Consider the following 20,522-nt stretch of genomic DNA (forward strand, 5'->3'; position numbering starts at 1 on the left):
ACTGCAAAGCAAAGGTTAATTACATATTATGATCAACGTCATCAATCTTGTCTTCAGTCAATGCCACAGATCAATCCAAGTGAATAATTGACTTGGTCACTCCCGGAAATCATCCTCGGCAAGACCATTCGCCATCGAATGTTGAAGGAATCGACCTGACTACCCACTCCCTTGGCTTTGTCAATGGAGACTCTGAAACAAATCAGAATGTAGCTTCAAATATCAGTGTGGTCGAAGGTCGTCGAATAATCAAGCATCTTCAAGCATTCCCAGAGCTAGCGCTTCCTTGTTGAAGAAACAATTGCCTGATCACTCGAAAAAAGCTCAATCGAGCACCCAACCATCATCACATGAGGACACTTCCTCGAACCTACACTCTTGTACTGATGGCTCTTCATCGTCATCCCAAAAATCTAGTCTTTCGACTGCAGCCGCCACACAGCTGTACAACAATGTGCTTGCTGCGACCTCGATGGCGATGATTCCCTTTACAAAACTTTATGAATCGATCCATGATGCTCTAAAAGACCAGACAGCTCTAATTGCAGCCTTATCCGACAAAATGGTGAAAACCGAAAACTTTAATAATTTTCTTAAAAATCAGATCTCGAGAGAAGCTGATCTTACCACTCGGTGGCAGGAACGCTTGACTGACTTAGCCGCAAGTCACCACTGCCAAAATGACACCTTGTCGGAAGGACTATTGGATGCCCTAAAGTGGATGCGGCATAACGTTGATGTTGTTTCCTCCAACTCAGTACCGCAAAATCCACTAATCGCCAAAATGTCAGGGCAGCGAACAACAGAGTCTAAAATCGAATGTGAGACAGACGATCTCTCAAACTCGTCGGCCAGGCAAAAACCTAGCTTGGATTTTACGTCTCCAGCATCCTTGAATGTGTCTCAAAATGGGCATCCCAACCAACCAACTCCGCCTTCTAATCTTCCAGGCTGTCAGTCGCACCCTGATGAGCTTCAAAAAAATTTAAAAAACAGCAAGGACAACACAGAGAAGGAAATCCCTACTCCAAGAAAGAGTGCAAAAGGAGCACCTTCTAATGCGGAACAGTCAGCAGTAATTCTATCAAAAGACAAGAGTCAGGTCTCTGTGTTTTCAGTTCCACAGTGTTCGTCAAACTCGTTTGGCATTTTCATGGGAACTGCAAATCTATAACTGCGTCTCAGTTCAATCCATTAACCAAAACTCAGGGGTCTCTAATAAGCCCAATCCTAAACATCCGCGTGCTGCAATTGATAAATCGAAAGCAAAAAAATTTATCAGAAATGTATCATCGCCGAAAAGGTTGGGGCTGTTCACTCGAACAGCCCAACCAGAAGAGTTTGTGGCCAAAATCTCCGCCCCAGCAGTTAAAGATGCAAGACCAACTCGCGCAGCGACTCGCCTTGCAAACAAAAGGCGAAGAACAGAGTCTGAGAGTGGGACAGTTGAGCGCACAGACAGTAGCTCTGAAATAGACCTCTGTGATCTTTCTACCTATTCACACCGGGACGACCTACTTGAGAGACATAATGCGAGTGAAAATGATGACTCACATTTCCTCCCAACTGATGTCCAGGGTCCGTCACAACTTAACATAAATCAAAGGTCCAAGCCTGCGGTCCTCTCTCTTCATGTTGGAAATGATGATTCTAGAGCTCGAGAACAACGTGTGCATCCAATTGAACACCTATCAAGATGGAACCCTAAATGTACCCAAAATCAACAAAGTAAGAAGGTGCACTACGTATCCAGAGCTCATCAAACTCTCTCTTCTTCTTCAATTGCCCAAACTGGGAAATTGCGCCTTCAAAATATTCAAGATGATGACAATGACGTCAATCTAAACCGTGCCAATGTGATGAGACTATTCAAATGTATTCCATTACTACGCACAATTGAATCATCCGACATCAAGATTGTCGAATATCCAACAGAACGTACGGCTGATCAGGTCATTTTGCACATTGCTTCCGCCTCTGTTCGCAATACGATCATGCCCGCCTCCGATGAGCTACTGGCTTTTGGTTTCAACATCTCAATCGAACCTCCGGCACAGACAAAGAGTTCCAATGGTTGCACTCTTTCGCCACCATCAAAGACCAACGCCACCAGAAGCCGTAATGAGCTAAGGCAGTCGCTTGCTGAAATTTCATCAAGGCACAATCAAAATCTCCAGACTAGCCGGAAGTCAAACTGGGATAACCAAAACTCACGTTCCCGTGACATGAGACAATAGCCATGACCAACTGGCCGTGAACCCTGGTGCGAGTTCCTATCATGGAACACGAGAGGGTTCACGCATCTTTTTAACAACTTTGACGCTGATCTTCAACGAGTGGTTGCAATCTGTTTACAAGAAACGTGGCTTGCTGAGGCCCCAATAAGAGACGGCTATGAAGTTCATTTAAACCCTGCAGTAAAAAACCTACAAGGTCGCCCCTATTCTGGGCTACTTACAATGATCAAAGTCACTAATTACTGGAAAACTTTGGAAGTCTCCAATCCAAATTCTTTCATTCAGGGGATTATCATGCAAACATCTCGAGGTATTAAAGAAGATCGGCAAAACCTGATCATCAATGAATACTGGAATCCTCATGAAATCAGCACAGCTCATTTCTTAAAAGCCATTACTAGTCTCATAGACAATGCTGTCATAACATACAAAAATGTGTCTATAATTTGCTGTGGATATCTTAACTGCTCTTGGTTTGGTTTTGACTTCATCCGACAGTTATACTTACCACTGGCCGAACATGAGCTTTCTAGCCGAAGCAAGGCATGGTCAAAGGCCCTTCAAAATCGAAATTGCCATTTGGTGAATGGAAATTTCAAGGGTGATGTGCCCCCATCTGCAGCCTGGCATTGTGACACCTCTCACAGTATCATGGATTACTTTTGGGTGTCTCAAAATATGGTGGACAAGATAACCAATTTGAATGTTGAGAAAATGCATAACAGCGATCATGACCTCTTACGCCTTTCATGCACGATGGCATGGCCATTCTCAGAAGGACATTATGAAATCCCCATTTCAGTTAATGCTGCGGGCAACCGCTTGCGAATAAACGCACCTAAACTCCAATTATTGAGTGCAGTTTTTCAATATTTATGAAGATCAAAATGTCAGCTATGCGCCATTGGTTAGCAAAATGAAGTCTACCATAGTTGCAGCAAGATCAATGGGAATGTCCCATAAACATATGGCAAGTACAATTATTTCCGATCAAAAGAAAATGATGAGAGCCGACTGCTGAAAAGGCTCTCCAGCTCCTCTAACAACGCAGAGAAGATAAGAAAATAAATCAAACAGAGACGCCAGGTGTATTGTAACTGGCTGAAATCTCATAAAATGATTATTCAACAAAACAAGGCCGAATTAATGATGAAAATACTGGTGACCAAAAACACCCGTCAGATATGGGACATCTTAAACTCTGGTAACTCTCGATGCTCGGCGCATATATCTAACAAAATAAATAGTGCAACCTGGGTAGAGCACTTCTCTGAAGTTTATCAGCTGCCCCAAGATGAACGTCAAATGGATACAAAGCTATCCGGATCTATTTGGGAGGTGACGATGTCTGCTCTTGAAATAGAAAACATGATTAAGACCTTGAAGAACTCTCATGCCACAGGTCCCGACATGATCACCAATATCATGCTGAAAAAACATGCTCGGAAATGGGCCATCTTGATTGAAGCCTTGCTAAAAACGATACAAACAACAAAGCAAATGCCTGATTCATGGCTGGAGGCAATCGTGGTTCCAATATTCAAGCGGGGCAATCGAGCGACATCAACCAACTATCGCCCGATTGCCCTCATGGACACTATTGGAAAAATCCTGGGTTCGCACCTACGTCAAAAATTAGACGCATGTGCTTCAAAAGCAAACATTTTGGACATCAGACAAACAGGTTTTACTAGGGGAGTGGGTGTTGATGTCAATTTACTTATACTAACCATCTTAAAGCTGGAAACATTGAAGACAGGAAAAAAACTATTCTTTGCCTTTATCGATCTACGTCAAACATTTGACATGATCAACCGCAAGCTGCTCTGGACAAAATTTAAAAACTGGAACTGCCCGAGATCCATATTAGAGCCGATACAAGCCTTACACTCGGGCACATCAATACAAATACGGCTAAATAACCAAGGCGACCTGTCACCAAAAATCCTTACACATAGAGGAGTGAAGCAAGGCTGCCCAATGGCAGCTGAGCTCTTTAAGCTCTTTATTGCAGATGTCCCAGCCAGCTTGAACCAGGTTCAGTGTTTTTCTCCTAAGATCAACAACACTCCAATAAAATGCATAACATATGCAGATGATCTTGTTTTAATTGACCGCACCCAGATTGGCCTTCAACGGCTGCTGAGCAACCTCAGCGACTATTTAAAACAAAACGATCTGAAACTGAATGTCGACGAAAACCAAAATAATGGCTATTGGTTCAATAACATCTCGCAAAGACAAAGCCTTCAAATGGACTATCGAGAATAAAATCTTGTCAACAGTGAAGTCTATTCGCTATCTTGGCGTCATGTTTAATAACTCCGTAAATGAACATTATTGGAGGCAAGATCTAATTGCACGGATGAACCAGTTTGCAATTCAAGGAGCCAAGATTAACAGTGAATATGGAAAATTCAGTCTGTCTCCAGTTTTGACATTCTATGTCCAAAAGGTAATTCCAGCAATTGCCTTTGGTGTTGAGGCCGGCTGGAATTTAGATGAACAGACGTGGCACAAACTTGAAGCAATATTCTGGAGGCGCGCTCTAAGACTCCCAAACTACGTATCCATTATTGCATTCCGTTATGAATTATCTCTGGATTCCCTACACTCTGTGGTAATTTGGAAATCACTGTGCGCATGGAGGAAAATGTGTGTTGCTGCACCAAGACCTGCTTACCAAATTCTAGTTGGGAAACATGAAATCGCCAATAATCAACTGCTGGATGCCTGGAAACAAGCCCTGGCCAACCAGCTAACCAATGCAGATATATCAATCGACGATCTAATTAATTTGCCACAGTTGGCAAAAAAGAAATTTGAAAATTGGTCCTGGATCTGCAACTTAGATCATCAAAGCACATTGAAATCCACACTGAAATCAGAAACTAGTGTTCACAATTTGAACAAACCTTGTAGATATTTGGTAAAATGTCCTGATTCACATTACCGTGAACATTTTTTGAAGTTCCGGCTAAATGCTATCCAGACTAAAGAAATGCTGTGGCAACGCAGGAACAAGGATACCATAGATAACATCTGTCAATTTTGCTTTGACGCCATAGAATCGTCACAACATCTGGTGACGGCATGCTCAGGGCTAAATATTCAACGACAATGCCATCTTGGGAAATATGCCCCACTTGACGGTGACATGGCAAACTGGTGGGGCCATGTGATTGCCGGACATGATATACAAATAACATGTGCTGTTGTCAACTTTTTGGAATCTCTTTGCTTGCGTTTCGAGGCTTAGCTAACCAATACCTCTTTTTTTCTAGCATTGGCACTTATAGAATTTGAATCCAGTTGTTTAAGTTTATTAGCACTCAAACTGCTGATCAAGACTTTATCTTATAACTGGACCTGTTCCTTGCAGGTTTATGTATTCTCTCAGTCCAAAACAACCTAGATATTGCGTGGAAACATGACACAATGTCATTTTTTAATGCTTTTTTTGATGGCTGGGTGTAAGAAGTTTTCAGATGTTTAAGGTTTTCTCTTTTATGTAACAAAAGTTATGCTTGACCGACTTTTTTCTTAAATTGTGATCTTATAGCTGAAGTTTCAATTAAAAAAAAATGCCCTGTTTTAAAACCTCTGTGCAATTTTCAATTTTTGCAGAACAAAATGCAAACATTTAGAATAGAAAGAGGAAAACTCACCTTCACTCCTTGCTTTTACGCTCCATTTTGGGGAAAATGCAACTGCTGCCTGTAAAGTACATTTTGCAGACAGCATGTTGATTGTATTCCTATGGAGTCTACCTGTAGTTGGAGTTCATAGAAATGCATTACATTAACACCACTGTGAAAATGCATGCTGGCATTAAACTATGTGGTATTTGATAGTGAAGGCAGAATGCATGGTGAAATGCAATGTCTTCTTCGTTCCCGCAGGCCGCCTCTAAATGGAAAGAACATCCCCCGGACAGTAAAGCAAGGCACAGGCTGCTTCCCACCTTGGTTGCAGGCCTTGCTTTACTGCTTCAAGGCTAACAAAATGACCCCCCAAAATGTGTAACAAAGAGCTAAATGCAAGCATATCTACTCCTTTCATGTACAGAATTTGGCACAAAGGAGGTACCCGTGCAGGTAGTCGTGTTTGGGATGGCATTATGCCCACTCAGAACTTCAGAGCATTGAAAGTGACAAAATGTACTGGCGTAGAAGTGGTCACGTGTAAAGGGTAGGTGGATTTGTGAACGCACCCGAGTAACAGTTGAATTTGTATTCTGAATGGTGTGGTAATACGGCTAAACCATGTGTACGAGATAGGTGGATTGCAAAACAATGTACACATCAACAAAGGCATGTGGGTGGGTGGGATGTTCGAATGAGAGTGGCCAATGGATGTGCAGGAGGTGTAAAGATGACATATAAATAACAAGATGCAAGAGTAGAACGAAAAAGAGGGTGATGAGGTCAACAATGAAACATACAGTGGCTGTTTACAAAAACGAATGGGACGAAAAAGAAAGGCTTCAAATAATGTCCTGTGGTTGAGTAGTGGTGGGGCCAATCCAGGGCCCCAACCCAAAATTGTTGGTTTCCCTTGAGAGCCACCATCTAGCCTCCACTCATTTCATATAAGGTTGAACGCTCTGTTTTATTTGTTATGTCACTTTGACCATAGGTGGTTGCCCAATACACAAGGAGCAAATGGAGCCAATCAAAAAGACCACATTTGGTGAAACTTTGACATCTGTTGAAGTTCCTGGCAAGCTGAAATGAAGTTCCTGCAGTCCATCGGAGACAGAAATAGGGGTCAGCCACAAGAAACTATTTTATGTGACAAAGCAGCATACAGGAGGAGTATCTTTGTTTATATGGTGTTTCTAAACAAATATAAACTCCCCTGTTTCTGTCAGCCTCATGGCATCTTGTGGAATGCACCGGCACTTGATGAGGGTAAGAATGCTGCTGATTTCCATACACAAAACATAGGCAGAATACATTAATTGAATTGTATACTTAACGAAACTATGTGAGAGTTCATAGATACACTATAAGCTAAGACTGAGAAAGAAGGCTTCCTTAATTGTTCCAAGAAACAACACATAGCAATCAATTAATTAAAGACACAAATCAATCATCATTAGAAGAGCAGACAAGGGTGGATCCATAGTACTACAAAACTGAGTTGATTACATCGATGAATGCAATAGACAACTAGGAGACATCTCTTTCTACAAGGTGTTAGAAGCCGACCCAACAGAAAAACTTCAAATGCTGATAGCCAACAAAGTTAAAAAGCATGTGCCCGTCAATGGATTACTAATAGAAAAGCTGAATACCTGACCAATCCCAACATACCTAAATACTATAATTTGCCAAAAGTCCATACAACTTTAGACAAACCTCCAGGAAGACCGATCGTGTCAGGCACAAGCGGAATATTAGAGCCACTTAATAATAGTTTTTCTAACTGAATTTAATTTAATAATGAGCAAATTTAATTATTTCTCTCCTTCACATTTAGATTGTATGGTCCCCTGTATACACAAATTAATACACTCAGTCTTTATTTAACTTTATTGTAGTCAGGAACGACCATAGTGTATCCAATCCTGGTGTCCCTCCTAATATTTAAAGGGTTCATAGATGGCTAGAAAGTATTCACCCTGATGAAAATATTGGAGTTGACCTGCAGGTTAAGGGCTTGAATATGGAAATAATACCATCAATATTATCAAAGTGTGCCAAAAATGTTGATCTAATAGGCACAGACAGGGAATATTGCTGAATGGTCTGATCCATTTGGGAAGCCGTTTGAGGTGGACTATTAGCATGTATATGGATAGTCTGTCTAAGGGGTGCTATAGAATAGTTAATGCACAAACCTTTGCACCTAGAAGTGACTGCCTAAAAGTGGTACAAACTGGGTTGATCAGGAAACCACCTCTTAAAATTAAAGAAACAGGATTAAAATAAGAAGCTACAAGGTGCCAATTATCAGTTTTATAAAGCATTCTACCTATCTGGGCAACATGATCTTAGTGATTCATAAATTGCTCTCAAGTGAAACCTCTGGGTACATGAAGTATCATTTGGATAGTGTATAAGGGTGGACGTGGAAGGGGTTGAACAACATTAACAATACACATTTGCATGGGAGTGGTCCAAGATAACCAACCCACAATTGGCCATTACGAACATATCCAGGGACCTGACAGCTGAAATGAGGACAAAGCCAGACCCTCCATTACAAACAAAGCCATTTGACACAACCTTATATGGTGGAAACAATGGGAGAGCTTGACTCCCTGAAGCCATTTATGTCACAAAACAATGAAAGTGTGTTTTACACCCAGACAGAGATTACTGCTGTTAAAGGAGAACTGGAAAGACATGAATCTCTCCAATGGCTCCCTGAGGCTGCAAGGATCAAGTTCAAGACCCTTTGCATTATCCACAATGCTTTCTGGGGCCTGGGACCGCACTACCACAACTTTATCTTCCTAAAAATCTTCCTTCTCAAGCTCTCCCCGCTTCCACCTCCAACTCTCTTAGGGTCAGATGCTTCTCCAAGCATAGAGTGGGGGGTAGATCTCTTTCCAAGGTTGAGCCCTCCCTCTGGCACAGCCTCCGTGCCTCTCTGAAACTTTGAGCAGAACCACCTCTGGTTCCGGAAGCAACTCAAGAAATTCCTGTCCTCTTCCACTTTCTCGCTTCTTCTCGCTTGCTGTTGTTCCTGACTGTATCACACACTGGTCACCTGGCCACCCACTGAAACTCAGGCCCAGGCTCCTGCATGTCAAGTTGCCCTTGCACTGCCTCCGCCCCCCCAGCTCTTAAGTGTATGTATCTGTAACCCTACAATCCCATGTCTCTATCCACGTATGGTCCACCCTCTGGCAGCACTTATTGAGTTACCTGCACTCCCCCTCACCCCAGCACCTCTCCTCTCACTCCTCCCTGCACTTGCACGATCTGAATGACACAAGACCTAGTAAGATCATTGTTTTGTCCTCCTTCTACCCCCGTCCCATTGTCTTTTTGTGCCTAGAAACACTTGTGTACAGGCAAGTTATAAATGACATATCATATCAACTGACCTTCTGGGAAAACATGAGGGAAATTTGGGTAAGTATTCTGTCCCCCTCCCCCCAGTTGGTGAGGGGGACTTACAGCTACCCAGCTGTACCTGCATTCAGAAAGGAAATCACAAACACCATACCATAGAATCCACAGGTTTAGGGGACTTGTGGGGAATCTAACACCTAAAGCATGTCCTCTCATTGCTCAGTCTCCATGATGAAGTACACATTGATGAAAAAAGGAAAATTGTCTTGGCTGAAATTTGGCTGAATGCCCTAAGATCGAGAGGAATAGGGCCAAGGTGGATTCTATTGAATACCTCCAAGGTAAAATACAAAGGGAAGATAGCAAATTGTACTGCCTTTACCCAAATGACATTGCGGTCTGAAGTGCTGTCTACAGATGAAGGTATAATGGAGTTTTTTATGGCATTTCCCACCCACTAGGGCCCCTAAAGAACGGATGGCTGCCATGGAGCCTTAATTACAGAAGAGGTTATACTGGACATCAAAACATTACTCAAAGGTAAGATTCCGGAGCCTTATAGGCCACCTCTCTTGGCACATTTCATTGTCAGTATGAAGAGTAGACAGCTTATTGCCATATTGTATTGCATTCATGTGGTAGGTACCTCACACATATTTAGAACTACTTAGCCATCTCATTGATGAATTATGAGAGTAATCTGCTGTCTTGTGCCCGATAAGATTAATTGGGATCCATTATCACGTGATGGAAATAATAGACTGGCAGAATCATTATTTTAGCACTGCAGAGTTAAAACCAGTCACAAATTAAGCAGGTATTGACATATTGTGCATCCATCGAAGAAATTGAGTTTTTACAATTGTGGGAAAGTCTTGTGGATTAATAACATAAATCATTCCTTCCCTGCCTTTCCCCTGCCCCTTATGACCCACCCACAGCTCCTTTCCCTAAAACACATTTCCTTCATCACCCTCATGGGTATCCTAACCTTGTGTCAATAAAACGCTGATTCTGATTTGTAATGGCTCAGTCGTTTATGATTTATGATAGCAACGAAATGAGTCTACAATTCCCAGTACTAGCCATTTTATCAATGGAATCTCAGAGCTAGGACTTTGCAGGTAATTCATATGTTTTCAGCCTTTTTATCAAAGGATGCTGGGATTTTGGACAGCAATTCATAGCGTTAAATAGGGTTTGAGTTAGTCTCTTTATCACTGTGGCTTGAGACGATAAACCTCAGCACCTACCATAATATGAACGTCTTTTCAGACACTTTATTCAATAGTGGCTAAGAACTTGTATTGCAATTCACAGCATAGAATCAATATTGGTTCAATATCTTCCTCTCTGAAGTTTGGGAGATTAGACTTCAACCCCCAACACAGGACGGGAAGTCTGGACCTCTCAGGCCCAAAGTAGCTGTTACTACTACTACTGGCCAAAAGACATCACCATGTGTCTCCTCCCTCCACAGTCTATCCCAACCCGTGCTAGTGTTCAAATCGTCAACCACCCTGGGAAGCCCCAGTAAGCTATCCTGTTGAACCTCATCAATATTGCCCTTGCCCCCATTCAACACTCATGAACCACATGCTCCTTCATGTTGATCAATGATAACTTAGCAGATTACAGCACAATTCAAAACTGGATGGGCACAATTTATGCCTAAACGATGATAAAATGGAGCTTCTCATCATTGGCGCATCGCACCGACTCAGAAAACTAGATTACTCCTTCTCTGCCTCTGCCTTCTGCATTGATGGCTCAACCATCCCTGTCCTGAAGCAAATAAAAACCCTGGGAGTATTCCTTGAAGCTGACCTATCTATGACCAGGCAGATAAACACATTAGCTTCATCCACTGCCTATACAGCAAGGCTGATATCACTGAGCAGACAGTTCCTCTCACTAACTGCCTCACACTCGCATGTGCCCTGATCCTGTCAAAACTTGACTATTGTAATGTCATATTGATGGGCACCTCGAACACCAACATGTCAAAACTCCAACTGCTTCAAAAGAAAGCACAGCGTTCTTCCTTCAGACTTAAATGCTCAGACCATATTTCTGCCACCAGACGGGAAGCCCACTGGCTCCCCAACAAAGGTTGTGTGGAATTCAAAACTCTGGCTATTGTTCACTGCTGCATTCACAAAGAGGCCCCCTTCCTCCTTAACAACTGTATCTCTAAAACTGTCCTGTTGCGAGCAATGAGATCGAGCTCCTGATCCTCATTGTTTGGGGTCAGTTTCCACGTCATCCTCACACTGGAACGTTCACCCTGTCCATATCAGAAATTAACACTCACAACCCATTAAAAAAAACTTGTCAAGACCTGTCTGTTTAATAAATATGAGTAATATTGTACGTCTGCCCACTTGACTATGATGTGCACTATACTTCCTTGACTGTTCTGTATATAATGATTGTCCTGTATATAATACGGCAATTTATGTGGTTTTATATAATATTTCCTTATGCCTGTATTTACATAACATCATGATACCCCCGGGTCTGGACGTTCCACAAATGAATAAAATAAATACAAATGTAAGGGGTAGGACCTGATTTTTCTGCTCCCTTTTGTCACAAAGCTCCTCTCTGTGCTGAGTAGCACTGATTGAGCTTATTGCACAAGAGAAGGGGGCCTTTATATAATTGCTGTCTGGCATAGATATCTGCCTGTACCACCACTGGATCCTCACACTACCCTCCTTCTATGCTTTCTTCATAAGTTTCTTTACTTTGGGTACAGGTAGCTACCCCTTTGCATTAGTGAGTTAATGTTATGTTACAACCCTCTATACACCCCAGTATGACAAATTCATAGCACTGTATACTTTTCATTCCTACACAGGTTTTTGCCATCATTGTCATAAGTAATTGTAATTGGTTATTTATAAATTGCTTGATACACAGATGTTTCTAAGTGCAGACCCGGGGATCGAGCCAGTGTTGCTCCGTGTTGTCTTATAAGACAAGCATGTTGACCCTGAGCTATCCTCCCAAGACCTGATATAAATAACCAATTACCTAATAAAAAAAGTGTTCCAGAGTCCTTCCTTGCAGTAATCTCACACTGCTACATATCCGTATCACTGTACCAACAAGATGGCAGAGTCTTTCTCTAGCTGTAAGGATGTCTACACTTACCCCACCCCTTCCCTTCGCAATAGGAGCCAAGGCCATTTTGGCATGAAACACCATGTTGGGAGGCTACTCCTTTAGTTAATGGGTGTGCACTTAGATTCCTGTTCCCAGGGCAGCTTCCTGTGGAGTGGCTGTCTCTCTGGAGAGGGTTTTTCCTGCACTCACAAAGGAACAAAGAGAGGCAACCCCCACGGCTACAGTCTTACTGGCAACCGCAAAGACAGCCTAGTTCAGGGGAATACACATAGCCCTTCCACAGATGATCCTGGCCCACAGGGCTGACACATGTGTGATAGCAATTTGTTGTGGCATGGAGCACTATGGAAGATGCCAGCCACCATACCTGAAGCTCCGATATGGCTTATATTTACAGTTTAATTTGCCAGGAGAATACCATATGCATACATATGTTGTTGTTTTTTGATCAGGGGGCATATGTTAAATGCAGTACCTGCTGTAAAGTGACTTTACCTGTCAATGTAGCTGTCAAGAGGGCCCAGGTGACTGCAATCTGATCTTTGGTACTCGGGAGCAGGCACTGCATTCAGGCTACTCTCCTATGTATCAGGTATACAATATACTTTTGGCATGGAGTTTTAGGGATGAGGGACTTGGTTAACAGGTAATCCTTTCTGAGATGGAATTACCTGCATTATTTTATTAGTTCATACTAATCAAAAAGTCACCACCAGAAGGTCATTGTTTCATTTTGAATGTATGAATTGGGACCAGACGATCGTCTGCCTCAGATGCAGGTGTCAAAAAAGTAGATGAAAGATTGAGTGAACAAGTTAACAAATGTATTTCCTAAAAATAATGGTGCTAATCTAAAAACAATCTGTTGGTATAGGTAACATTTGAGTACTGAAGAGGGGTCGGTCTAGGGCGCTTGGAACAGGAAAATGGAAATACGTGATCAGACCTACCAACTCGAATAGGAAGAGCGCAGTGGCATCAAGAATGATGCGAAATTATCAAATGAACAACTATCACTTGTGCGAACTGGTAGGACTGCCTCAAGTTCACTAAACAAAGGACTAAAATTCAACCCTAATGCTAGAGCACATTAGTTGAGGGAAATGACACACCTATTTTAAACATTACAACAAAGTATGTTTATAGCTACTGTGTTGCACGTATTTACATCACAATTATGAATACAGATTCTTTAACGTCCATTCGTTTGCTGTATTCCTAGGAAGAGAGTTCAGATCAGTGTATTGGAAACAAAGCAATCACTTATCATATTTCTAATGTTTTAGTATGGAAGTGCACATTTCAGATATTGTTCCATTGTTCCCAGTAGTTTCCTAATGTCGAAATGAAAATCGACAATACGTTCATTAAGACCAAACCTTTTCTGCAACCTTCTAAACAATATATTACCTAACAAATTTCAATTGAGTCCATCATTGAGATGTGATAACTGCTAGAAGTATATCTAGTTGGAATGACGAATTCTGCACAGAGCATCCAGACCTCATCATCATCATCTGTATCCGTTGTCCTCTCTGGTAGATTTTGACAATATCCACATGGAGCAGATGTTTTAACAGGAATTCACATGGTACCCAGGATTCTTTGCAAACATCTATATGATGTGACTGGGTCATTGCCATGCACGCATGTGTGTTCAGCAATTATCAGTATTGGTGGCAGTTAGGGAAAAATACGACAGTCACCATTAACACAGATCCCTAGAGAATACCCAGCATTGTTCACATGCAAAAAGGCGGGCTGAATCAACAGTCAAACCTGTCTCTCTGGCACATCAAGTGTGTTAGTTGTTACGTGAGTGAATGTGCATGGTGATTCCTGGCATGAATCTGGAAAATGTGCAGAACAGAATATTTTTTGCTCCACGTCCCGCTCCATGCAGGGATGATGATCAAAATGTCACAGTTGTGCTAAACACATAGAAATATGATCTATGAATGTTTTAGCACATCTGTTTTGTTTTGCAGGGCGAATCAAAATAAGACCCTGGTGAACCACCCCGTTGCTCTTATTGAACATTTTGACTGCTGCATTATCAGAACAGGTCAGTTGTAGTTTAGCCACAATTAGAAGTGCATACAATGATTTAGCAAGGAACATATGGATGTATTTTCGTTATAATCATCAGCAGTGAGCCAATGAGGACATGGATCTTATTGCAAGGCTGCAATATAACACATTCTCTGATTTATCCCAGCATTACATGTCAAAAAATTGTCCACACTTAAATAATGTTTAACATCCATTTATTTAATTGTTTTTTTTATAACATGCCTAATACCGTACCTGAGTGGTTCCATGTGTTAAAATCGTAGCAGAAATTACCGTGGACGCAAAATATCACGCAAAAAGGCTGTGGTTTTGCCGCTGCAATCCATGGAAAGGATTTGGGGGGCACCCCCGCAACCATTATACCATTTATGGGAAGCAGGGGACACCCCCGGAATACTCGCTCCCCATAAATGGTATAATGGGATACACCTTTACTGGGTCAAACCACAGCATTTCTGCTACAATTTTTTGCACATGCAACATTTTTGGTGCTATTTTATCACTGCATACCACCCGAGTTGGGTTTCCAAGAGCAGATCTGGATTTGAACCTCCGTTGCTCTGCGTAGTCTTGATTCCAAGACCAGCCTGTTGCCCCTGTGCTATGCTCCGTTCATATAGCATTTTCAAAGGGGACCACTGTTACATATTTTTCATGGTCCATTATAAAAGCCCTCAAAATGAGTGACCCATTTATGAAGCATTTTGGAGTCTGTAGCTTCTATTGTCAAACAGCATTTAGGACTGTTTGAGTAATCTGAATGATTGACTACACATGTGTTCCACTGCGGGTATTATTTAGTGCCATATCACACTTTGCACATGTGTTTTTATTTTGTATTTAAAAACATTCAGTACTCCAGCTATGTTTCCGTTTTTGCCAGTCAGTTGCAGCTAAGTTCTTAACTGTTTCAAAGTCTTTGTTTGGATGGAATTACCCAATGTGATCGTTTGAAATCAATTGAATGGTACAGTTGACAGATTTCGGCCAGTACCATTCGATCGATATTTTAAAATACTGAACATATGGAGTGGAGGTTGCGGGGCTGTCGCCTGCTCCCCATGTTCAGTATTTTTGGCCTTGAGGAGTTTCAGGGGTTTTTCCCGCTTCCTCAACATTTTTGAGGTGGGGAAAGGAAAAAAAAAAGAAAAGAAAAAGGGACTCTGTGGCTTCGATTCCGTCCTGCGTTAGAGGGACAGATCTGATGCCACGGTGGTGCAGGGGAAGCCGCGGTGACCAAGCAGGTAAGTAGGGCAGGGGGTTAGCAGTGGGGGTGTTGTAAGGCACATTTGTGTTTGTTTGGCAGAAGTGCAAAGCGATTTGTGGCAAAATTGACTACGGTCAATTCCAACACAAATTATTACACTTCGGTCAACCAACCCAAATCCATTTCAACCATTGTTCCAGACTTTAGAATAACAGCTATGTTGCTTTTCCTTATTTTTAAAAAGAGCAGAGGTGAACCTTTTTTTGAAGGCTTCAATCACATTAACCCCTTAATGTCCTAGTTCCAGAAATATTTGAATATCGTTAACTACGAACGTGACAATGAAGCTTAGGATTAACTTTTTGAAGTGGATTTTCCCAATCCAACTATCAAGGATTGTTGAAATGCCTGACCTCTGCCTTTAATTATTAGGTACTGTGAAAAGTGTCATTCAGGGGTTCAAAGTTTATGATCACTGGGTCGTGGTCACTGTTACTCTAAACCTTGATAAGCAGATCTCCCCTCTTTCATCTTGGAGCTTTCGTCCACATCACCCACTGCCTGGCCAATATTCAACAATTCATGGTGCCTCATTGTCCGATACAAAATTCATATAAAACTGAGGTTTTCTATCTTCCAACCTCCAAAGCCTCACTACTCTGCCCACTTCCTTAATCTTTTCCTGACATCTTCAATCAATTTCTTATAGCCCACAACCTGGCAGTCCTCTTTGCCAGAGATCTGAAAATAGAGCAACTTCTCACTTCTTTCTCTATTTCTGACAGATTCAACATCTCGAAATTCCACCCCGAAACCCCATCCTCTCCCTCTGATAACATGACTTTATAACATATGTATATCGTGTGCTATATATCAATGATGCATAATGCTATTTCTTTATCGTGTACATTTCAAAATGTGAATTGTCAGTGCTGTTCCCTCTTCTTGTCCCATTTCCTGCTTAGCACTTATTTGTTTTTTTCTGCAATTGTACTTTGTACTCTTTTAAGACATCTTGTCTTGGGATTGACCAAACACAAATACTTAGTTATGTACAGAGCTACTTTTACAAGCACTCCCTGCTGTTGTAATAAATACAGATACAAATTGGATTATAAATCTGCTACCTGTGTGACAGAACAGTCAGTTCAGTGGTCTTACATGCTCATGCACATTTGTTTTGTTGGAGAATCAGCGACAGTGTGCTAATTAATAATATAGATGCCATGCTCTACTTTAAGTAAGTAATTCTATCCCTTGCCCTTCCACTCTTGTGGCAATGACAGTTCTCTCTAGGCTTGCCTAATCACCATTTTCTATGAGACATGCATTGCCTTCACTAGGTACCCATATGAAGGCAATTAGTAGTTGCATCACACTAGCCAGGGCTCTAGTGCTATCCAAGTCGAATAGTACAACACTCTCTACTTAGGCACGTCCAAAGGGAACCTCAACAAACTCCAGGTCCTTCAAAATAACACCCTAAGAGCAGTTCTAAGTATACCAAGAGCCATGCATATCTCCAGTTTCAGACAGGACGCCCACTGGCTCCCAGTACGGGACAGAATCGCCCTTGGCACGCTGGTCATCACCCACAAGTGCCTATCACACACTGCCCCCAAATACCTAGCTGTTAAATTCAACATACACCAGCTTGCCAGACCAACCAGGACCATCTACTCGCACTGCCTAACCGTGCCTAGATTCTGACTGAAAAGAGCTGGGGGAGCAAGCTTCCCAGTGCTAGCTGCCAAACAATGGAATGCCCTTCCCCTTAGCCTCAGAACGGAATCCGCATTCTGGACCTTCAGAGCTAAAGTCAAAAACTGGCTCTTCAGGAAGCTCCATGTTTGCTCAGTCCCTGGCACAGCCCGTCTACCCTGCCCGATGTAATAGCCCCTGACACCGCTTCCTGTGGCTCCCCTCCTCGACCACAAACTGTATCCTTTGGTCACCCTGCATTTATCTCTGTTGCTGTATTCTTTCTATGTATAATCACTGTGTCCTAGATTCACCAGCTTCTTCTGTAATATTTCCTGTATTATCCTAAAACACCTGTTTCTCTTGTAAAAATGTCCTATATTATCTGTAAATCCTGTAACACTCACATGTATTATCTGTAAATGTATGCATTCATAACGTTGTAACCTCTGTATAAACTTGAAGCGCCCAGTTACCCGAGGGAAGAAACTAAACTAAACTAAACCCTCCAGGTTTTGCATTAAAATCTCCCCAAACACCAACAATCACTTTGCAAGGGTTTGCATCGGACTGTGGGTGGTTGATTTACATACAATAGTATAGCATGCTGGGCAATACTAAAATATAACCCCAGAAATTTTAATCTGAAAAAAAATTATTAAGATAATAGCATGTCTCTATTGTTGTCGACAATAATTCTTGCATGGTATTGAAATCGTTTGCCAGAGAGGCCAATCTCATGTACAGCTTTAATGAAAAAAACATATATCAACCTATTGTGAGTTTCTGCCCTTGTTGACCTTAATGCTGGTAGGTGTAAATGTCTGTAGCATTGGCTGTGCCGTCCTTGCTGTTCAGACATTCCCAGAAGCAGACTATTCCTCGAACCTCATCTATTCCCATAGCAATCCTCACTCAATTTTAAAATTTCAAGTAGTGCTATGGTCCTCTGTTTAATGTGCACATTTGAACATAGCCCTAACTCCATATGGGATGATGGAACTCCCACATTTATTCAGTGCCCCACTTTTACAAAATCTCTTTGGTTCTTGCGTAGAAGTTGTGGGTGTGCAACAATTGAGAACTCTTTTGTGATATCAATATCAACCTTTGGAGGGAGTATTGAGTTCTCTCCGTGATTTTTTTGAGACTCTGTATTTCAAAATGTCATAGAAGGAGTATCATTTATTTAAACAGTTTCTGCTTCACCCTTGCATAAGAAAAAATATCATGTCTATCCATGTTGTTTCTGTGACATTTGACAAGGGCTTTGCCATGATGTAAATGACCTAAGGCAGAATTATGATGTTTCCATTTTTTAGCAATTGGCTGGAGATCTATTCGTATGGTTGGCAATTTAAGATTTAGGACTTCTGTTTCACAAGATTACATGAATGTAAAAGAAAACAAAACCCATTGCACCATAATGTTGCAGGCAATTAGTTTACCTATAAGAACCAAGGTCCTGGGTTTTATATGTGAAAATCAAAAGGTGGTGCATGAGTGAGGAAGCTAAATGGTGAGGTCATTTACCAATGTGATCGGTTCTTCAAAATAGACATTCTATTTATAGAAGTAAAAAATGGTTGCAGCAAAAATGTCATTACATTGTTCTACATCAATATTGGCGTATCCATTACCCCTGATTCAGTTAATTATCAAGAATGTAATTGAAGCACTCTCATAAAGCCACAACCTTACAAACAAATATGTGTCATTGGAATTTGCAATATAGGCTGCCACACAATGTACTCTTTCGCTGCAATGTGTAGCAGCCTTTATGAGAAATGTCAATGACAAGTATTAATTAGTAAGGTTGTGAATTTGTGAAATGCTTGAATGAAATTCTTAGTGATTAATTGAATGTAAATGTTGTAAAACAATCCTGCACCTCTTCACTCTTCCTATAGTGTGGCACTAGATACTACAAACCTTGCTGCCCACCCGGTAGTTTAAGTTATACCATACATGTCACATTATCTATAGGAATCTTCTGCAGTGAATGCACTGAAAGACATTACAAGGTGATGCTCAGACTTTGAAGGGATCGACCTTGTATGCTGGTTGGAACCTCTCCATGGTTGCTCTGATTTTTACTTCTAATTTTGTTTTACTGTAAACTGATATCACCTAAAATGGCCTCCAAATAAAACACATGGTTTTACTGATAAGTGTGCTATTATTTAAAAAATAAAACATATTGAGCAAATACGGAGGGGCTGAGCCTTGAATTCTGTACTCAACCCCATGCTCAAGTATACAATTTAGTCCTGATGCTAGATCCCATTTTCATTAATATCCTTCTGTCACATTCTGCTTTCATAAGACCTTTTAAAGACATTGTGAGCTACTTATCCCTGCTGTACTGCCACCTATTATCACACCAGGTCAAAGTGTATGCAAGGAAGATGAAAATGAAGCATCAAGCAGTATGCATTTGACAGAAAACGAAGAGTATATTAGCAAGAGTTTGAGTATGAGTAGCCCAGTACATAGAACACAATGCAAAACACATAGTACTCTACAGCACTTTCCAGAATAGATTACCATATGCATGTAACAGTTCACAACACAACCTCCTTCTTTGAAGTGAATAACTAAGCCACTCTGCATTTCTTGTTAGACACATGCTCCAGAAAAGCCCAGTATATGCTTCTGAAAGATATACGTATCCACAGCATGGACATGAATATCTAGTGGTGTATGTGGATAAGCATTACTTGGCAGCACAACAGCCTTATATATCAGGCATTCCCAAGAACAGATTTATCTTATTCTTGCAGTACTGGATGTGAGGACCTTTGAACCTTGAATAAACAAGGGGTCGTATTGTGTCAATAAGAGGAATGGATTGATTGTTGTTAGACTTACCAAAGATAACATGTTATACCATTGTTGGTGCTGTTTGAAGCATACCACATGTTTCAACAGAAGCTGAACCATCTCACCAGGAGAGAGAGCATACAGATGCTAAAAGTGACCCCCTTGTTTTCCACAATAATGCTGCACAAGGTTTATTATAGCAACTGTCACCCATCATCTTCTTCCTCAGGACCATGGAGCAAGGTAAGGGATGTGTGCTTCCATAGGTAACAGCCAGGAGGACATGGGGTGCAAGAAGGAATCAGAGTTACAAATGAGCTT

Source organism: Ambystoma mexicanum, chromosome 6q (assembly GCF_040938575.1).
Source record: "Ambystoma mexicanum isolate Mex_15411 chromosome 6q, UKY_AmexF1_1, whole genome shotgun sequence".
In the NCBI taxonomy this organism is placed as follows: domain Eukaryota; kingdom Metazoa; phylum Chordata; class Amphibia; order Caudata; family Ambystomatidae; genus Ambystoma; species Ambystoma mexicanum.